The 18,962-nt window shown below is 46.3% G+C and overlaps 1 protein-coding gene across 5 annotated transcripts in view; it reads left to right on the plus strand.

Moving 5' to 3' along the window:
* PSD4 (pleckstrin and Sec7 domain containing 4) overlaps window positions 1–18,962 on the plus strand; it is a 64,863-nt gene that overhangs the window by 16,852 nt on the left and 29,049 nt on the right. For 2 of the 5 annotated variants that reach the window (XM_043986679.1, XM_043986681.1), the window contains one exon: window positions 11,573–11,774. The exons of 2 other annotated variants lie outside the window; for them this stretch is intronic. The gene's annotated coding sequence lies outside the window, so the exon portion shown is untranslated. Of the gene's footprint in view, window positions 1–11,572; window positions 11,775–15,006; window positions 15,111–18,962 lie in introns of those variants that run through there. One more of the 5 variants, XM_043986682.1, reaches the window with a different exon arrangement.

An 18,962-nucleotide genomic window follows, 5' to 3' on the forward strand; every position in this document is an offset into this window, starting at 1 on the left:
AAGGATGGATGCGTTGGGTGGGCTGTACATGGTGCACTGAGGACAAGAAACCAAACAGGGAGAAGGCAAGTGCCCTTGGGAGAGAAAGCTATTACACACACTCACACACACACACACACACACACACACACACACACACACATTCACACACTACCCCACCCTGTCCCTCTTTCCCTCTCTCCTTCCCTCCCTCCCCCCTTTTCCCTCTCCCTTCCTCTCTCTGTCTCTCATTCCCTCTCCCTCCCCATCCCCTCCTCCCCCCCCCCATATACACCTAACACCTATCTGCTTTTGAAAGAGGCAGCTGTAATTCAGGGCACAGAGTTATGACTTTAGCTTCAGAGGACTCCCCCCGACCCCAGAGTCACACAGAGGACTCCATGCAGAGGCTGGAGGACAATTTGCCACGTATGTTATAGTGGGAATTTCTTTTGGACATGGGTTGACTAAGTGACTGCCAAGGTCCCTTTTATCTCCCATATCCTGTGATTCTAGAATTCTTTCATTATATTTGGTTTTGAATCCCAGATTTTTCAGACACTGCGCAATGTACTGGATTAAGTAGAGACCTTGGAGTCAGGAAGACTTGGGTTCAAATCCCAGTTTACTAGCAGTATGATACTAGACCCTTAACCCCTCAACTTCAGTTTCCTACCTCACAAAGTTTCTGTGAGTATCTAATGAGATAATGAATATAAAGCACTTTGCAAACCTTAAGGGTCCTGGATTTAGAGTCAAAGGTCCTGGATTTGAATTCTGGCTCTGTCACTAACTAACCCTATAGTCTTGGATAAATCATTTAATGTGCCAAGACTTCAGTTTCCAGCTAGGTGGCACAGTGCATAGAGAATCAGGCCTGGAGTCATTGAAATTCCTCTTCCTGGATTCGAATCCAGCCTCAGACACTTACTAGCTTTGTGACCCTGGGCAAGCCACTTCACCCTGTTTGCCTCAGTTTCCTCATCTGTCAAATGAGCTGGAGAAGGAAATGGCAAAGCACTCTAGTATCTCTGCCAAAAAAAAAAAACAAAAGAGATCATGAAGAGTCAGACATGACTGAAATGACTGAACAACAACCAAAGGAGGCAAGTTAGACTAATAGCTTTCTAAGGTTCTTTCTAACTCTATCCAAACAATGATAACAACATGATACCAGTGATTATTCTTTACTAGCTGTGTGACCTTGGAAAATGACTTCCCCCCTCTGGGCCTCAGTTTCCTTATTAAGTGAGGGGATTGAAATAGTTGCATTCAAGGTCTCTCCCTGCTCAAAAAACCTAGAAATGCCAATTCAAGCATCCAGAAACAGGAAGGTAAAGTGGCCTCAGTTAGGCTCCTAGTTTGTCAAGTAAGACATTGCCCTCTCTGGTGCCTGGGAGGAGGGAGGTGTCTATTGATCCCTACTGTCATCATCACAAGTGATGCCCCTTCACAATGGACCCAAGAAAGCTTGAAGAACAGGACTGAGACTTGGCACTTGGTCACCGCCATATTTGATTTTTCCAAAGACTCCGGCCACATTTTATGCATTTTATCAAGGAAATAACAGCTAAAGCTCATTGGTAAACTGGATACAAGGGATCAGCAGAGCAACAGTCAAAAAGTTTTAACACCAATTCGACAATATACTCTTTTAACAATGATAACTCACTTTTATACAATAATAATAGCATTTCTGTAGCACTTTAAGGTTTACAAAGGGCTTTATAAATATTATCTCATTTGTTCCTCACAACTGTTATCATCCCCACTTTACAAATAAGGAAACTGAGGCAGACAACAGTTGAGTGACTAGCTCAGGATCATGCAGCTCATGATTTTCTGAGGTGAGATTTGAACTCAAATCTTGCTCACTCCAGGTTCAACCTTCCATATACTGAGTCAACTGTCTTATACATACAAAGTAAAAGCACAGTCATTTTGGAGGGCAGGGCAGGAGCAACTGAAGGAATAAGAAAACACCTTGAGTCTCTACTCAAGTTGTCCTTAAAACTAGAAAATCCTGACTCATTTCACCTCTGATACAGAATGGCTGTGACCCCGGGAAACTCAATGTAACTTTCTATGCTCTTTCCAAGCTCTCTAAGACTGTAAGTTTCAATTACATTTAATTGGGGTTTTTTTTATTTATTTTTACTTTTTAAAATCCTCCCCCTTTCTTTGAGAAGCCCCTCCCCCAACCATTGAGAAGGCAAGCAATAGGCTACCCATTATACATGGGAAGTAAGACATGGGAAGTTTCAGAGAAGGTGCCAGCCTGCATTGGTAGAGGGCATTTCTTTTCTTTTCTTTTCTTTTTTTTCCATGAGGCAATTGGGGTTAAGTGACTTGCCTAGGGTCACACAGCTAGTAAGTGTTAAGTATCTGAGGCTAGATTTGAACTCAGGTCCTCCTGACTCCAGGACTGGTGCTCTATCCACTGTGCCACCTAGCTGCCCCCGTAGAGGACATTTCTTCACCTGGGAGTTCCCTATACTAATGAAGTAACAGGACTGGTCCCTACCCCTGGTTAGGTGTTAATGTGAGTTATTTCTATCCTACAGAAGAAGTAAAAGTGCTACTAGTCCACCAGCCTTCAGTACCCTGGGGAACAGCACCCTTTTGCCCAGTCCTAATTAAGAAAAAAAGAAAAAAGAAGAAGAAAAGGTCTCATATGATGACCAAACTAAGCTTTAAAGGAGTTTAGGAACTCTGTTGTGGAGGTAATGACAGTCCAGGCAGGGAGGAATGCACCAAAGGCTTGGCGATGGAAAATGGAATCTTGAGCATGAGGAACAGTAATAGTAGAATGTCATTTCAGAATGAAAACAGAATTCTATCTGACATGATTCATGACATTCTGCATGTGGGATGGGATGGGATTCCTGTGGGTGGGTCAGGGTGGGGCGAGTGTGTCCAAGGAAACAGGCCCTGGGCAATGGCTCTGCCGCACTGAGATGCCTTCCTCTAAAAAGGTTTTTTAAAAACTGATAAAGCAAGACCTCATTAAGGGCTGTAGGTGCTAAGGATACAAACGCACAAAACAGGTGCCAGGGGGTGTGTGTTTGGAAACAAAAGGAAAGGAGATGTTGGAAAAGGAGGTATTGAAAATCCTAGAGAGGGAGGAGATCATGGCAACAGCAAAGTCATAGAAAGGATGGGTGGTCGGTGTAGTCAGAGGGAATGACGATACAGAAGAGGGGAAGGGAGGGATGGAAGATAAATGCGGCAGCAATGATCAAATATCCATTTCTGCAGGACAGGAATGTCTATCAGCATCTCCATCCTCCTGGTCCCCTGGAGCTGGTAGGCCTAGCAACATGAGCCTCATTTTGGGTCACACAGCTAGTAAGTGTCAAGTGTCTGAGGCCAGATTTGAACTCAGGTCCTCCTGAATCCAGGGCCAGTGCTCTAACCACTGTGCCACCTAGCTGCCTGATGAGCCTCATTTAACAGATAAGGAGACTGAACTTTAGAGATTGTTCATAGTCACACAGCCAAGAAGATGGAGCATGGGGCTCTATACATAGTAATTGGTTTCTGTTCTGGCCAGAAACTCTCAGGGTCTTCCCCTCCTGGACTGATATTTTTATGATGGTAAATGAGGCCTTCTTTTGTCTCATCCTTGCCTAGCCCTTAGTCTTTGAATGGGTGTTGCCTCACATACTGAGACCTGGGAAAGACCTTGATTTAGAAAGGCCAAGGTCACCCACTGCATTCCTGTCCATCACCAGTCTTCTTGACCTGTGTCTTGCCACTGGACTTCGATGACTGTGATGTCATTGGTCCTCCCTGAGAATAAAGAATGAACAAGAACAATTCTTCTGATTCCTGGGCTAGTGCTCTTTCCCCTACATCTGTTAAAGACAAAAAAGATAGAAGTACATGTATATAGGTATGTGTATATATCTCTGTGTATATGTGAATATATGTATATATATATATATAAATATACATATGTACACAAGAAGGTGTAGATGTGTTTTTATATGTATGTGTATGTATGTTATATAATGTGCAAACATGCATAATAATATACAGTAATTAATTGCCGTATGCTATTAATGCAATAAATTAATATAATAAATATATACATGCATATGTATACTGTATAGAGATTTATAAATGTGTGTATGTGTTTATATGTATACACACAACATATGGTTGTGTGTGTGTGTGTGTGTGTGTGTAGATGTGTATAGATGTATCCCTACCTCAGCCAGACTTAAAGTATAAAGACCACTCATGGGTCCAATCCCACTACTAATTGGCACAGAAATTTTGACTCCTCTCTGGGCTGGTTAATCTCTCTTTTGGTGGCCTCCTCTACCCCCCCCCACCCCCCTACTACCATATTGATGCCGGACTTAGTATAGACATCCTATCAGCTTAGTTGGCAGCTCAAGGCACCCACCAGCCTCAGCCTCCCAGAAACCGATTACAGGCATGCACCACAAACTCCTGACCCAGACAAAATTATGCTAATACAGTACTTATTGATTTAGGCCCAAATCTGCCAGAAATAATTTTAGTTAATTCAACATTAATCTATCTCCAAGGTATTTCTAGCTTTGGAGAGGGAACAATTGATACAGTCCCCCATGCCATCTGACATGACTCTCTTCATCAAGACAATTTCAGGTAATATTTATAGGAATCTTAAACAAGGAAAGGATCACAATATATGAAAATGCAGTTGGGATTAATGGTCTAGAATTGTTGAGAAACATTCTTAATTTCTCTTGGACCACCCCCTGAGTAAAGAAAAGGACCTCATCTCTGAGACAGATATTAATATCTTTTATCAATAGAGAAGGGTGGGCCCTGACACCAATTATTCAAGGTAGGTGGTGAGGCAATAATAATGATAATAATTATTATTATTGTTTATATAAGGATTTAAGGCATGCAAAGCACTTTGCAAATAGTATCTCGTTTAATCTTCACAACAACTCTGGGAGGTAGGTGCTATTTTTATTTCCATTTTACACCTGAGGAAACTGAGGCAGACAGAAATGAAGTGACTTGACTAAGGTTACACAGCTAGTAAGTGTCTGAAGCTAGATTTTAACTTAGGTTTATTTGCCTATAAACAAGACAAGAGTTACACTTTGTTTTAAAAAAAAAAAAGATAGTTACCGTTCATCCATTTCCCTATGAGAAATTTTTTTATCCTAGGCCTACATCATTCATCTTTCCAAGGCATTTTTCCAAGGATTTTTTAGCGCAGGGAAGTAATTATATTTCCTAATATTTCTAGAAAAACTAAAAGGCCTCCCACATATGGTACTGCTGCTTATGATGTGCTGAAGGGGAATTGTTTGGATGCATTGCTTCTGTTTGTACAAAACTTTTTAATTTAATGTGTGAAGGGGAATTGTTGATGTTTTAGGATATTCCCACCATTCCCTTGTAAAGTAGTAGGTACCAGCATCTAACTGTAGAGGAAAGAGAGGTGAGAAAAACGGGGCTTACTGAGAGAGAGAAGGCCTGGAATGCAGGACAGGAGACTGGACTGAAGAATCTCAGGGCTGTGGAACATCCCCCCCTCTCCCCCAGAAGTCATGAAGGCCAGGCTGAAGGTGACTGGTGTGAATTCATGATGAGGCAGACTTCAGATCTATGTGGTGAACTCAGAAAAGGCTGCAGAGGGATGGAGCTCAAAACAAACTTGTTTTAATTACCTGTAAAAAAAAAAAACCCAAGTACAGTGTTGCATGATAAGTACATTAGAGAGGTAAAAACCAATGCTTTATAAGGTCTGCAGGGGAAGGTCTTTACTGACCAAGATCAGGGAAGGCTTCCTGGAGAAGCGGGGATTTTATTTGGCTTTTAAGAAAAGCTGGTGGCTAGTGGATAGAGCACCGAATGTGGAGTCAGGAAGACTAATCTTCCTAAATTCAAATCTAGCCTCAGATATTTACTAGCTGTGTGACCCTGGGTAAGTCACTTAACCCTGATTGCCTCCATTTCCTCATCTGTCAGATGAGCTGGAGAAGGAAATGGTAAACTACTCCACTATCTTTGCCAAGAAAATACCAAACGGGGTCACAGAGACTCAGAGACAACTGAAGAAAACAGAAAATTGATGGATCTAGATTCTGGTGGTACTGGCTCATTCCTGTAGTTTCAGCTACTAAGGAGTTTGAAGTTGGCAGATCTCTTGAGGTTGGGTGTTGGGAGTGGTAAAGCCAATAGGGTATATGCACCAAGTTCAGTTTTAATACTTTGAGCCCCTGGAAAGGGGGCAGGACACCATGTCGTCTAAGGAGGGGGCAAACAGACCCATGTCAAGCAGAGTAGGTCAAAAGTCCCGTGCCAATCACAGAAGGCCTAGGCCTGTGAGGAACCACTCACTACACTTCCAGCCTATATCACGGGGAGACCCAGACTTTAAAATTAAAATTAAAAATTTTAATACCTTCCTGCCTCTCTGTCTAATCCTTCTATGTCCCAAGCCCTGTGTACGACCAGTAGTTTGAAGAGTGGTAGAGATGGATGGTGTGGACTATACATGATGAAGAGTGGAGGGAGAGAGAGAGAGTCCTGGATTAATAGCCCGGATTATTGATCCTAGATAGTGATTGAAGGCTCATGGATAGCAGAGTTGGAAGAGACCTCCAAGGACATCTTCCCTAGTCCAACCCCCTTATTAAACCAATGAGGAAATGGAGTTCCAGGGAGGTGAAGCAACTTTAGAGTGATCATGTCATGAGTTCTGAGAGTTTACTGACTTTTCCTCTGACATCTTGGCTCCACCTTGGAAATCATGAAGCAACTTTAGATGGTCACATAGCTAGTGTCTGAGGTAGGATTAGAACACAGATCTCCACAATTTCAAGGCCAATACTTGTTCCATTGTGTTGCATTACCTTTTGTTGTTGTTGTTCACTTGTTTCAGTCATGTCCGACCCTTTGTGATCTTATTTGGTGTTTTCTTGGCAAAGATGCTCGAGTGGTTTTCCATTTCCTTCTCCAGTGGATCCATTTTGTCGGGCAGAAATTAAGTGACTTGTCCAAGGTCCCACAGCTAGAAAGTGTCTGAGGCTGGATTTGAACCCAGGTCATCCTGATTTCAAGTCCAGTATTCCATCCACTGAACCACTAGCTACCTCTCACATTACCTTTGCCCCCATCAAGTTGTGGGGAATGGATGATCAAGAGCCAAGTATTTATTAAGCACCTACTAGGTACCATGTAGGCACCGTGCTAGGCACTAGATATGCAAAGTCATGGATGAAAAAGTCCCTGCCCTCAGGGGACTTATATTGTGGAAGGGAAGACAGCATGTGCAGAGAAAAGAATGTAGGGAATCTAACAGAAGCAGAGGATGCTGGAAGAGGGTGGGGTCTCCACCAGGAGAAGGACGTGGTCTCTTGAAGGGAAAGCCAGCATGCAGGTAGAGCAAGGCCATGGATCCAGGATAAAGGACAAGCTTCCCACCACCACCGGAGCAGGATTTGAACAAGGGAGAGAGGCAGTAGAAGGAAGGTTGAGTGGGGGAGCAACCCCAGATCAGGCCAACAGTGCCCAATAATAACATCATGCTCCCAAACTCCCCAGTTGTGGTGTTCATTTGCCTTATGCTAAGTCCCTCTTTCCACTGAAAGCAGGGCTTGGCAGCTGGTGCTAAGAGCCCCAGAATTTAAACCCTATTTTTGCCCTCAGATTGACTGACTGGGCAGCCTGGCACAGTGTACACTGGCACTGGAGTCAGAGGATCTGCATTCAAATCCCACCTGTCACTTACTGTCTGTGTGACCTTGAGAAAGTCATTTGAACTCTCCGAGCCTCTGTTTCCTAATCTGTGGAATGATGGGCTAGCTCATCTGAACAACAAATACTTAGCCCACACTGAAAATATACACCTGTTTCTGCAGGGAAAACAGTTTGAAAACATGGCCCCGGCCTTTAAAGTGCTTTCAATCTGGTTGGGAAAATAAAGCACACAAACACGGCGTTATAACTTAGAAGGCCAGGAAGCAAGGCCTTGTAAAGGAGCAAACATTAAACCTGTAGATCTGGGTTTACACCTGGCTTTGATGCTGCAAGGATCTGTAATCACAAGGGATTCATGGACCTATGGAATCATATTGTGCTAGTTAGTAAATGGGGTTGTTGTAAGGGAAGGACCTTGAAAACCTTAAAGAGCCAGCGAGTCGAGTCAGCAGGCATTTATTAAGCACTTACTGGATGCCAGGTTCTGTGCTAAGCGCATTTAAAAAAAGGGGAAAAACAATCACTTCCTTCAAGGAGTTCATATTGTAGAGGGGGAGATAGCATGCATCATCATATACATTCATCACATACCCAATATAGATGGGAGGAGAGGCAGGCCAGAGGGAAGGCCCTGGCAGTGTGGGAGCAAGGGAAGGAAAGGCCTCCTGCTGACAGTGGGATTTGAGTTGAGTCAGGAAAAGCCAGGAGGTGGAAATGAGGAGAGATCGGTCCAGGCCTGGGGGAAAGCCAATGAAAACCTTGGATTTGGGAGGAGGATTGTCCTATTCAAGGAACAGCAAGGAGGCTGATGTCACCAGGTCACTGGAAAGGGAAGAAGGGACCAGGTTGTGAAGGGCTTTAAAAGCCAACTAGGGGGGCGTTGTATTTGATCTTGAAAGCAATAGGGAGCCTCTGGAGTTTATTGAGTAGGGGAGTAGAGGTGACTTAGTTGGAGGAAAAAATTCAGGAAATCCCTTTGGTGGCTGAATGGAGAATGGATGAGAGGCAAGCAGAGTTCAGACATGAGGTAACATGGCCTGCATCAGGGTGGTGGCAGTGTCAGAGAAAAGAGGATGCCTATGACAGGCAGAAACCACAAGTCCTGGTGACGGATTGGATTTGTGGAGAGGATGTGAGTGAGGTGTGGAGGTTGGGAGACCAGATCGCTACAGGCTGGGCGGTACCCTCGACAGTCATTGTTACAGGGTAATGTCTTAGCTTTCAAGTGAATTAGATTTAAGTGAGGCAGAGGTGCACGAAGTCGTCACTCTCTCTACCTGAGTCATCAGAAGTCCAGTGGCAGGACAAATGTCAGAATGACTGGCATGGCCCGGGAGGCAGTAGATAATGACCGTGGCATCTTCAATGTCTGACCAAGCTCTAAGTGCTCAGCTGTCTTCATGGCCATTGGAACAACATGTTCTCATCCACTCGTTCCCCTGGGAGCAGTCTTCACACACTTCAAGTAGACATCCCCCTAACTCACCAACAGCTTTGGGACCTGTTGGTTGCCCTCAGCCTGGTTCAGCCTGTCTGCCAGACAGTTTTACTGGGGTGTGGCCATTTCTTGGAGCCACAGGTGAGAGGTGGGTGACAGGTGGACACCAGAGGTGCTGGTCCTCCCGAATGCCCCCCTACACCCCTCAACAGTAAGTTCAGGAGAGGGGAGGGTTTGGAGGGAAAGCCGATGAGTTCAGTTTTGCCCATGCTGGAAAGGTGCTGGTGGGGAAGGGGAAGGACCCCTTGCAGAGGATGGGATTGGAAGTGAAATAGATGCCGGTTGTTTTTATGATTGGGCTGTCCTAGGATTTAGAGCCAGGAGCATACCTTAGGGGCATCTGCACCAACTATCTCATTTTACAGATAAGTATCTGGGGCCATACAGGTGAAATAACTTCCCAAGGCCCTACAATGAGGCAGTAGCAGAACCTGGCCCTCTGGTTTAAATCCAGACAAAGGGGAAAGAATTGGAGCCGGGCCTCAAAGGGCAGACAAAGAGGAGTCAGAGGCTTCCTAGACAAGGGGCAATGACCTGAGCAAAGACACGGAGGAAGGAAATTGCAAAATGTCTTTGAGGGGAGGACATAGTAGAAGGAGCCTTCTAAAGAAGGGTAGATGACCCTCAGGCTATTCCTGTTTGGCGTCAATAAGTCAGGCAGTTTCCTCCATCCTTGGGCTGCTTAGCTCAGGGGGGTGTTGGGAGGAAAGTGCTACTTAAGCCTTCTGCACTCAGAAAGCTCCAGTTGGAGTCAGAATCTCCCCTCCCCATTTGGCATTTACTAGTTGTGTGACCTTGGACAAATCACTTCATAACTGTTGGACTAGGTGGCCCCTAAGGCCCCTTCAAGCTCTGGACCAAACACCCCCTGGTCCTGTGATCTCTTGCTCCCTGTGACTGCACTAAGGCCATTAAGCAGGCCCTTCTGACATCCTACTACTGAGCCCCCACCCCCACCCCCACCTAGGCTCCATGGGGCCCTCTCTAATGCCCCCTACTCTTTTACTGCCCCCTCCCCATCGTCAATCCTGAAGGGCCTTTAGGAATCCCATGACTTAATGGTTATGGGCAAAAGGCCTCTGCAAAATCATGAAAGAAATGAAGCTTGTTTTCAGGGCTTATGTTCCAAAACCTCCATAAACACCCCATTAAGGTGATGCTCTGTGGTCTCTACTGTGCATCTTGGGCATGCCCTGCCTGCCCTGCCCCTCACCTAAGTCCTCCAGTTTCCCTTGGGCCTGTCTTCTCTAGAAGCCTCTCCCCATCATTGCTATGTTATGAATTTTTTTCTATTTCTCTCCTTTCAAAACTTAAAGGTCGGGGCAGCTAGGTGGCGCAGCGAATAGAGCACCGGCCCTGGATTCAGGAGTACTTTAGTTCAAATCTGGCCTCAGACACTTAACACTTACTAGCTGTGTGACTCTGGGCAAGTCACTTAACCCCAATTGCCTCACCAAAATAAATAAATAAATAATAAAGGGGCAGCTAGGTGGCATAGTAGATAGAGCACCAGCCCTGGATTCAGGAGTACCTGAGTTCAAATCCAGCCTCAGACACTTAACACTTACTAGCTATGTGACTCTGGGCAAGTCACTTAATCCCAATTGCCTCACCAAAAAAAAAAAAAATTATAAAGACATTTATAAACAGCAAAACTTAAAGGTCCCTTTTCCCTTACCCTGACAACCTTGTTTTCTCCTGATCCAAGGGTTCTTAATCTTGTTTGTGTCATGGACAATCTGGGGAAGTCTATGAACCCCTTTCAGAATCCACTTTTTTTTTTTTTTGGTGAGGCAGTTGGGGTTAAGTGACTTGCCTAGGGTCACACAGCCAGTAAGTGTTAAGTGTCTGAGGCTGCATTTGAACTCAGGTACTCCTGACTCCAGGAGAATCCACTTTTTAAATGCATAAAATATACAGAATTACGAGGGAAACCAAATATGTAGAAATAGCTATCAAAAAAAAATTTTTAACAAGTTTATGGATCTCAAGTTAAGAACCCTTGTACCTCAATGTGGATAATTTATGATCAGATGTTAATGGCAAGTAATGATTAATATATCAATATCTCAAGGAAATATTTGCATTATTCAGCATCATCCTTTGATGCCCCAGCCCTAAGGAGTGGCTAATGGTAGAAATAGCAGACACAGTAATAGCAATGTGGTAAAGGAGGCATGTTTGGGCAGGGGAAACTTCTATTTCCCCACAAATCCTGCTACAAATGGCTAGCCCCTCCCACCTAGACATTAAACAGTACTTACCTTCTGTTCCTCTCTCAGAGTTTCAAAGATTCTGCCTCACTACCTCTCCAAAATGAATGATTGCATTAGAATCATCAGATTTTCGTGTTTCTTAATGCCTGTTAAATTGCAGGTACTTGGAATACCTTCCCTGCAGTTACCTCACCCATCTGGCCTAAAGTCTGCTTTAGACCCTCCCCTCCTGTGATGCCTGGGTACCAAGAGACCAGGATGCTCCATTCTTTTCCAAGAAAGGACAAAGGGAATTCAGATCATGGACCTGAGAATGAAGAAAGAGATTTATCTGCTACCTATAAATAAGGCATAACTGGGAGGTACACAGATTTGTCTCCCCATACACCTTCTTGTTTGTTTTTTGTTTTGTTTTTGTTTGTTTGGGTTTTTTTTGCAGGACAATTGGGGTTAAGTGACTTGCCCAGGGTCACACAGCTAGTAAGTGTTAAGTGTCTGAGGCCGAATTTGAACTCAGGTCCTCCTGAATTTAGGGCCCGTGCTCTATCTACTTCGCCATCTAGCTGCCCCCCTCCCCCCCTACACCTTCTTGCTGTCCTCTCTAGCCCTCCTAGAATCTTCTCCAATGCTCTCGCCTTCCTCAAAGTATCTGACAAATGAACTCCCAATAAGCTTCTCGGGGACTCAACATGTCATCCTTCCCAGGCATTTTTACTTCTTTATTTTTTTAATTTAAAATTTTATGACTATCTTTTGAATTTACTTCACCTTTACTTTACTGGAGGGACTTGCCATTCCCTTGTGAATTTTACAGATGAGGAAACTGAGGCTGGTACTACCTTCAGTAGTAACAGGGAAGGTCAGAAGAGAGGGGAGGGGGGAAATAATGAATTCTGTCTGGGGCACAGTGAGTTTGAGATGACCCTGGGAAAGCCTGGTAGGAATGCCCAATAGCCCACTGAAGATTCAGCACTGGAGCTCTAGGGAGAGATGAGAGCGACATCGGTAGATCTGGGAGTCTTCTGCATAGAGATAATTGGATATAGGAGAGCTGATGAGATCACAGAGGGAGAAAGAGGAGGAGTCAGGGAGGGGAGGGCAGGGGAGAGCATAGAAAGAGAAGGGAAAGGGGCAGCTAGGTGGCCCTGGAGTCAGGAGGACCTGAGTTCAAATCTGGCCTCAGACACTTGACACTTACTAGCTGTGTGACCCTGGGCAAGTCACTTAACCCCAATTGCCTCACCGAAAAAAAGAGAGAGAGAGAGAGAGAGAGAGAGAGAGAGAGAGAGAGAGAGAGAGAGAGAGAGAGAGAGAGAGAAGGGAGACCAGAAGAGTAGTGGGATACGCCCATATGGGACACACGTGATGACCCAGCAAAGGAGACTGAGGAGGAGGGGACAGATGGGTAAGAGAAGGAAAAGAGGGAGCTTATGGTCTCAGGAGAGAAAGGGGCTTTGCCCACCTGCTTGACTGGCCAGTCGGTACATTAAGGGCTTCTTGAAGAGGGATAAATCTGTCCACATTCATGGGAAGGAAAGTGGGCAGCTGTGAGTCTCTTTCCATGAATAGAAGGATGTGGCTCCTGTGAGGTCTTCTCAGAAAGGATGAGTACCCAAAAGGAAGTAAAACTAGATGCATGTTGGCCCAGGGCAACCCTAGAACCTGTTAGCCCGGGTATCCTGCCTCATTACCCCAAGACATCCTGTTGCCGGTGGTGGTGGCCAACCCAGCCACTCAACATACATCTGAAGAGGGAGTGAGGACACAGGTGCTGACAACCCTGATATTTCCCATACTTTGGGGGCTGTGGAAGCGTGTGTGAGGGTGTATCTGATGGCGATGGGCTAAGAGCCAAGAACCCCGAGATTGAGCCTCCCTTTTGGGGAGACCTATTCCCTTCCCTCTCAGTTCAGGCCCCTTCCACCCCACTCACTACCTGCAACCACCCAGCTTCCTCTTTAAGCAAACAGGAAGTGAGCTTTTGGTCCCAGAAGAAAGTGTTAGCAGCAAGAGGGGTGCTTCACCCTACTGCCTGTCTGTTCAGTTTGTACATAGAGGAAGGACTGAGGCAAGAGCATTGGACCCTGCCTGACCTGAGGCAAGAAGGGAAGGCTCAGGGGGCTGAGGATCTAAGGTCACCGGCCAGACTTAACCAGCCATTCTTGCTCCTGGGGAGAATGCATTTGGGAGAGGCAGAGGCATGGCTGGGAGGAGGCATGGTAGACAATCTGGCCAGCGGAGCTGATAGCTGAGGAAGTAGACCACTCCCCAGAGAGTCTAGCCCTTGTTACCCTTGCTAGGTGGGGAAAAGTGACAGGCAAGCTTGGGCAAAGGGGGATGTTGGGAGAAGGGTGTGATAGGGACAGGACCCTTATGAATGGTGAACAGGAGCCAGGAAAGGAAATGAGGTGTCAGATGTAGATTTGGAGATCATGACAACTGCCTAGAAAAGGGGCTGATAGGCCAGAAAATCACAGAGAATAAGTGCACCCTCTGGATGGCAATGCTCTGAGGAAAAGTCCCAAATGCCTTGCCCTAATTATAGCTCACAGGTCCTGGTTCTCCATTTAGACTTGGCAGGGACATTGTTCCACATCATTTGGAGATGTCCTGCTGGTCAGTTCAGCCTCAGCTCTGGGACCTGTGGAGAGAAGGACTCTTTTCCTTCAATGGCTTTGTGTAATCTAGACCCATCCATGGGGTCTAGACTGGCCTAGATCCTAGAGAGCTCTCTCCATTGTGGTGCAAAGAACTATTTCTCTTCTTGTCATGGGGCACTGATCTCAAGCCAGGGCTTAGGGGGACTCATTTATCCATGCCCCTCCCTCCCATAGATCACTACACTCATTCCCTCTAATTAAACACAGGACAGAGATCAGGACTCCCAGCCTGGGTCAATTTCCCAGCTTGCATTCCTAATAGAACAGACTGGGCTGGGAGTCAGAAGATCTCAGTTCTACTGGCTCCACCACTGACTTAACTGTGACTTTGGGTGAGTCACTGCACCCACTTTCAGTGTCTACACCTGGTAAATAAAAACAACAGTCTCCGCTGGGTCATTCCCCTAAGAGTTGTGAAGATCAAATGGGTGTCTTTGCAAATTGTAGCACCCCCCCAACCAAGGCACATCCTTCAAACATTCACACCCTGGGCAAAAGAGCCCCCAAAGTTGGAACTCCTCAGTGGGAAAGTGGAGAAAATGGGTGCCCAAGCTCCCTCCATCAACCACACGAGGTCCCCCAGAGAAGCAGCAGAGATGGAGGAAGAGAGATGACATAGGACTGATTTGAGAGGCACTGGGCTGGGGAGGGAGGGTGGGGACCGTCTCTCACCCTGCCTGGCTCCCTACCAACCCCAAACCCTCTGAGAACCAGGGAAGGGCAGGGCCTGGTGCGGGGGCAGGTGGGCAGCCACTGGGCAGAGAAAGAGGTACCGGCAAAGAGGAAGAAAGGGGAAGAGGAGGCAATGTGGGCCGCCCGTGGGCAAAGCTACTTCTTGTGGGCAGGAAGTGTGTGAACGGTGGTGCTCCTGGGGAGTCATGGGGGAGGTGGCTGGGAGCCGGAGGGGGGAGGGCGGAAGGCGGAAGCTAGCTGACGCTGCCGTATTCACGGGGAGGACGGACCACGGCGGGCAGTCAGGATCGGAGCTGCTCCTGGGAAGGTCCAGGCTGCCTTACACCTTCTTCCAGCCCCGGAGGGGTGAGTGATGAGGATCCGCTTAGGGTTAGCACTGAGAGGGGCCTGGGAAGGGACCGGGGACCTCAGAGCAAGGACATGGGAAGAGATGTTCTTAAGAAGGGTGTAGATAGTACCCTGGCCTTGGGATCAGAGAGACCCGGGTTCAAATCCTGACTTGGAGACTTACCACCTATGTGATCCTGGGCAAGTCATTCTAGCCTCAGTTTTTTCATCTGAAAAATAAAGGGCGGGACTTCATGACCTCTAACATCCCTTCCATTTCTAAATCTCTGATCTTATGAGAGAGCCCAGCAAGGAAAAGATGAAAGCCTAATTAAGGGATGATTAAACCATCATTTCTTGAATGTCTGTGCAGTAGCTAACCTTGTGCTAAGAGCATCCTGCCACATCCTCCCAGGCCTCACCCCACTTACCTCTTCCCCCCTCCCCTCTCCTTCCGGCATGCATCACCAGCCCTCTTATCCCGTGCTCCCCCAGCTCTGGTTCCCAGCCAAGAATTCAAGGTTCTATGATGGGATCAAATGCAATACAAGCTCTTCCCTCCCTCTCCATCATCACCTTGACCCTCCCTGACCAGCCACAAATCTCTCCCTTGCCCCACCTGCAAAGAAACCCAGAGGAACACAAAGAAAAGGGAAGCAAAGGCAGAAGCTTCTGGTAGCCACACAGGGGCTCTCCCTCAGGCCCACCACCCGCCCAGGCCTCTGAGACCAGAACATGAAGTAATCCAGTGGTTGAGGGTTAGGGGTCAGGCCCACAGCCAGAATGAGGACACAAGACCCAGGCTGGTGGTCAAAGAACCATGGGAGACCAGGAAGAGGGGCTCCACCTCTATGAAGGCCAAGGGGCCCCCACACCAGGGCTCCCAAGCCACGGTGGAATCTCCCTGTTGTCAGGAAGCGACCCACGAACCCTAACCCTAACCCTAACCCACCTGCCTAGTGCCCCTTCCTCAAACCACAGGAATGCCCAGTCATAGCAAGTGGGGTGTACCTGGCTCGTGGAGAACCCCAAGCCAGAGGCTTTTGGAAGCCAGTAATAACTAAGATAAGGCTCCCAGAGTCAACAACAAAGTCTAACAAATGTGCTCAATGGCTGATGATGGGTGCAAGGGACTGTGCTGAGCAAGAATGAAAGTCGGTGTCCATATGAAGTTGTCATGCCGGGCTGGGGGAGGGAAGAGAGGGATTGAGGGAGCTGAGTGTGAAGCCTCTATACACATTAATCAATCAGTCGATCAACAAGCACTTATTAAGTCCTCACTTACTGTGTGCCAAGCACTGTGCCCTGGGGATACAAAGGAAAATAAAAAACTGTCCCTGCTCTCAAGGAGCTTACCATCTGACAGGCAAGACAACCCATAAAGGAATAGGTGTAAAAGAGATACATAGAGTGGCTAACACTAAACGGGAAGGTGCTAGCTGCCGAGAGGCCAGGAAAGGCCTCCCAGGCATCAGTAAAATGTAAGGTAATTGGAGGAAGGGGAACAAGACTGCAACTGCCAGGAGCGGGGAGCCAGGGAAGGCTTCATGGAGGAAACGAAGACTAGGATTGTGAAAGACAGCATGGGGGGTGGGGGAGGGAGAGCTCTTTCCAGGCACAGGACACATGAGAGAGGACATCAAATTTAGGAAAACATCAGTGGTCCAGTTTAAGTGGAATGTGAAGTGTATGAAGGAAATGATGAATGGTAAAGCTGGAAAGATAAGGGAGGAAGGAACCTGATTGTGGAAGAATATGAAAGCCAAGCTAGTGAAACTGTATTTTATCCCAAGGGCAATAGGGAGCCTCAGAAGTCTTTTGACTAGGGGAGTGTCATGGTCTTGATCTTTAGAGGCAGCTGGTGGCCAAGTGGATAGAGCTCTGGTCCTGAAGTCAGTAAGACCTGAGTTCAACTCCAGCCTCAGATACTTACAAGTTGTGTGACCCTGGGCCAATCACTTCCCTCTCTTTGCTTCAGTTTCTTCATCTGTAAAATGGGGATGATAACAGCACCCACCCCCTGGAGTTGTTATGAGGATCCAATGAGATTATAGTGGGAAAAAATGCTTAGCACAGTGCCTGGCACATAGTAGGTGTTGTATAAATACTGTTCCCTTCTCCCCCCTTCTCCTTCCCTGTGCCTTAGGAAGATTTTAGCAGACGTTTGAAGCAGAGAGACCCACTGGGACTATTTGTTATAAATAGTTCTAGTGAGAGGTCATCGAGGGACTGGAGCCAGAGCACTAGCTGTATAATGAGAGCAGGGTTCTTAACCTGGGTGCTGTAAACTTGAGAAGGGGGGAGGGGGGAGAGAGAGACAGAGAGAGGAAAGAGAGAGAAAGACAGAGGAAAGAGAGAAAAACAGAGAGGAGAGAGAGACAGAGAGAGAGGAAAGAGAGAGACAGAGGAAAGAAAGAGAGAAGAGAGAGACAGAGGAAAGAGAGGAGAAACAGAGAGAGGAGAGAGACAGAGAGGAAAGGGGAGAGAGAGAAAGAGAGAGAGAGGAGACAGAGAGAGGAGAGACAGAGACAGAGAAAGGAAAGAGAGACAGAGAGGAGGGAGAGAGAGACAGAGGAGAGAAACAGAGACAGAGAGGGACAGAGACAGAGAGAGGAGAGAGACAGAGACAGAGAAGAGAGAGAGAACATGTATATACACATCTCACATATATAGCATGTTATATGTAATATGTGTTTATGTGTATCTATGCATATATAACATGTTATATAATATTTGTGTGTACAAACATATATCTCATGTTATATGTCATATATAGGTATAAACCTATAAAAACACAAGTTTATAGCACCCAGCTTAAGAACCCTGCTTTATATGCACATATACTCATATATCTTTATATATACATACACTTTTTGATAAGGGTATTTTGCTATAATTGGTTTCCTTTACAATCCTATGTATTATATATTACGTTTTATGGGACACCTAGGTGGTGCAGTGGACAGAGTATGGAGTCAGGAAAACCTGAGTTCAAATCTGACCTCAGACACTTACTAGCTGTGTGACCCTGGGCAAGTCACTTCACCCTGTTTGCCTCAGTTTCCTCATCTGTAAAATGAGCTGGAGAAGGAAATGGCAAAGCACTCCAGTATCTCTGTCAAGAAACAGGGTCATAAAGAGTTTGGATCGAACCGAACAACAGCAACATTTTATGCATTTAAAAACAGTATTTAAGAAAGGTTACCTAAGCTTCACCAGATTAGCCAAGGGGTTCAGGACGCAAAGAAAAGGATAAAACTCTCTGGACTCAAGAGGTTCCCAACGCCAGATGGGTTATGGAGAGATAACCAAGAGCTGAACACGTTGCTTTGCTAAGAGAAGCATTGAATGTTGAGGCAGAAGGAAATTTGAGAGCATTCGGACCAATGCTCTCATTTCACTGATGAAGAAACTTGGGCCCTTAAGAGATGAATGACTTGCCCAGAGTCCCACAGCAGTTAGTGGGAGCTGAGCCTAGAACCCAGGGCCTCTGTGTCCCACGCCAGGCCTCTTTCCATCATACTTACTATTGTGGCCTCAGTCCAGCACTAGGGGGTCAGAAAGCTCTACCTTCTCATGATTCAGCTCCAGGTCTGGCCCAATAAGAGGGCGCCAGGGGGTCCCACTTTTCCCCAACATCTCCTTCCAACTTGCCACCTCAGTGACTGAATGGTCATTCTCAGAGTTATTTCTCTGGGGGTAATGGATGGTTGAAGCTCTCCATTAAAATGTAAAAATGCCCACCCCCTCCTCTGGGTTAAACCCATTACTGGACATAAACATTTTCTCTCTGTTAATGCATTCACAGTTAACCTTGAGGGGATGGGACCTCGGATAAGTAAATATTCTTAAAATTATACAGTAGAATGT

This window comes from Dromiciops gliroides, chromosome 2 (genome assembly GCF_019393635.1).
Source record: "Dromiciops gliroides isolate mDroGli1 chromosome 2, mDroGli1.pri, whole genome shotgun sequence".
Lineage (NCBI taxonomy): Eukaryota > Metazoa > Chordata > Mammalia > Microbiotheria > Microbiotheriidae > Dromiciops > Dromiciops gliroides.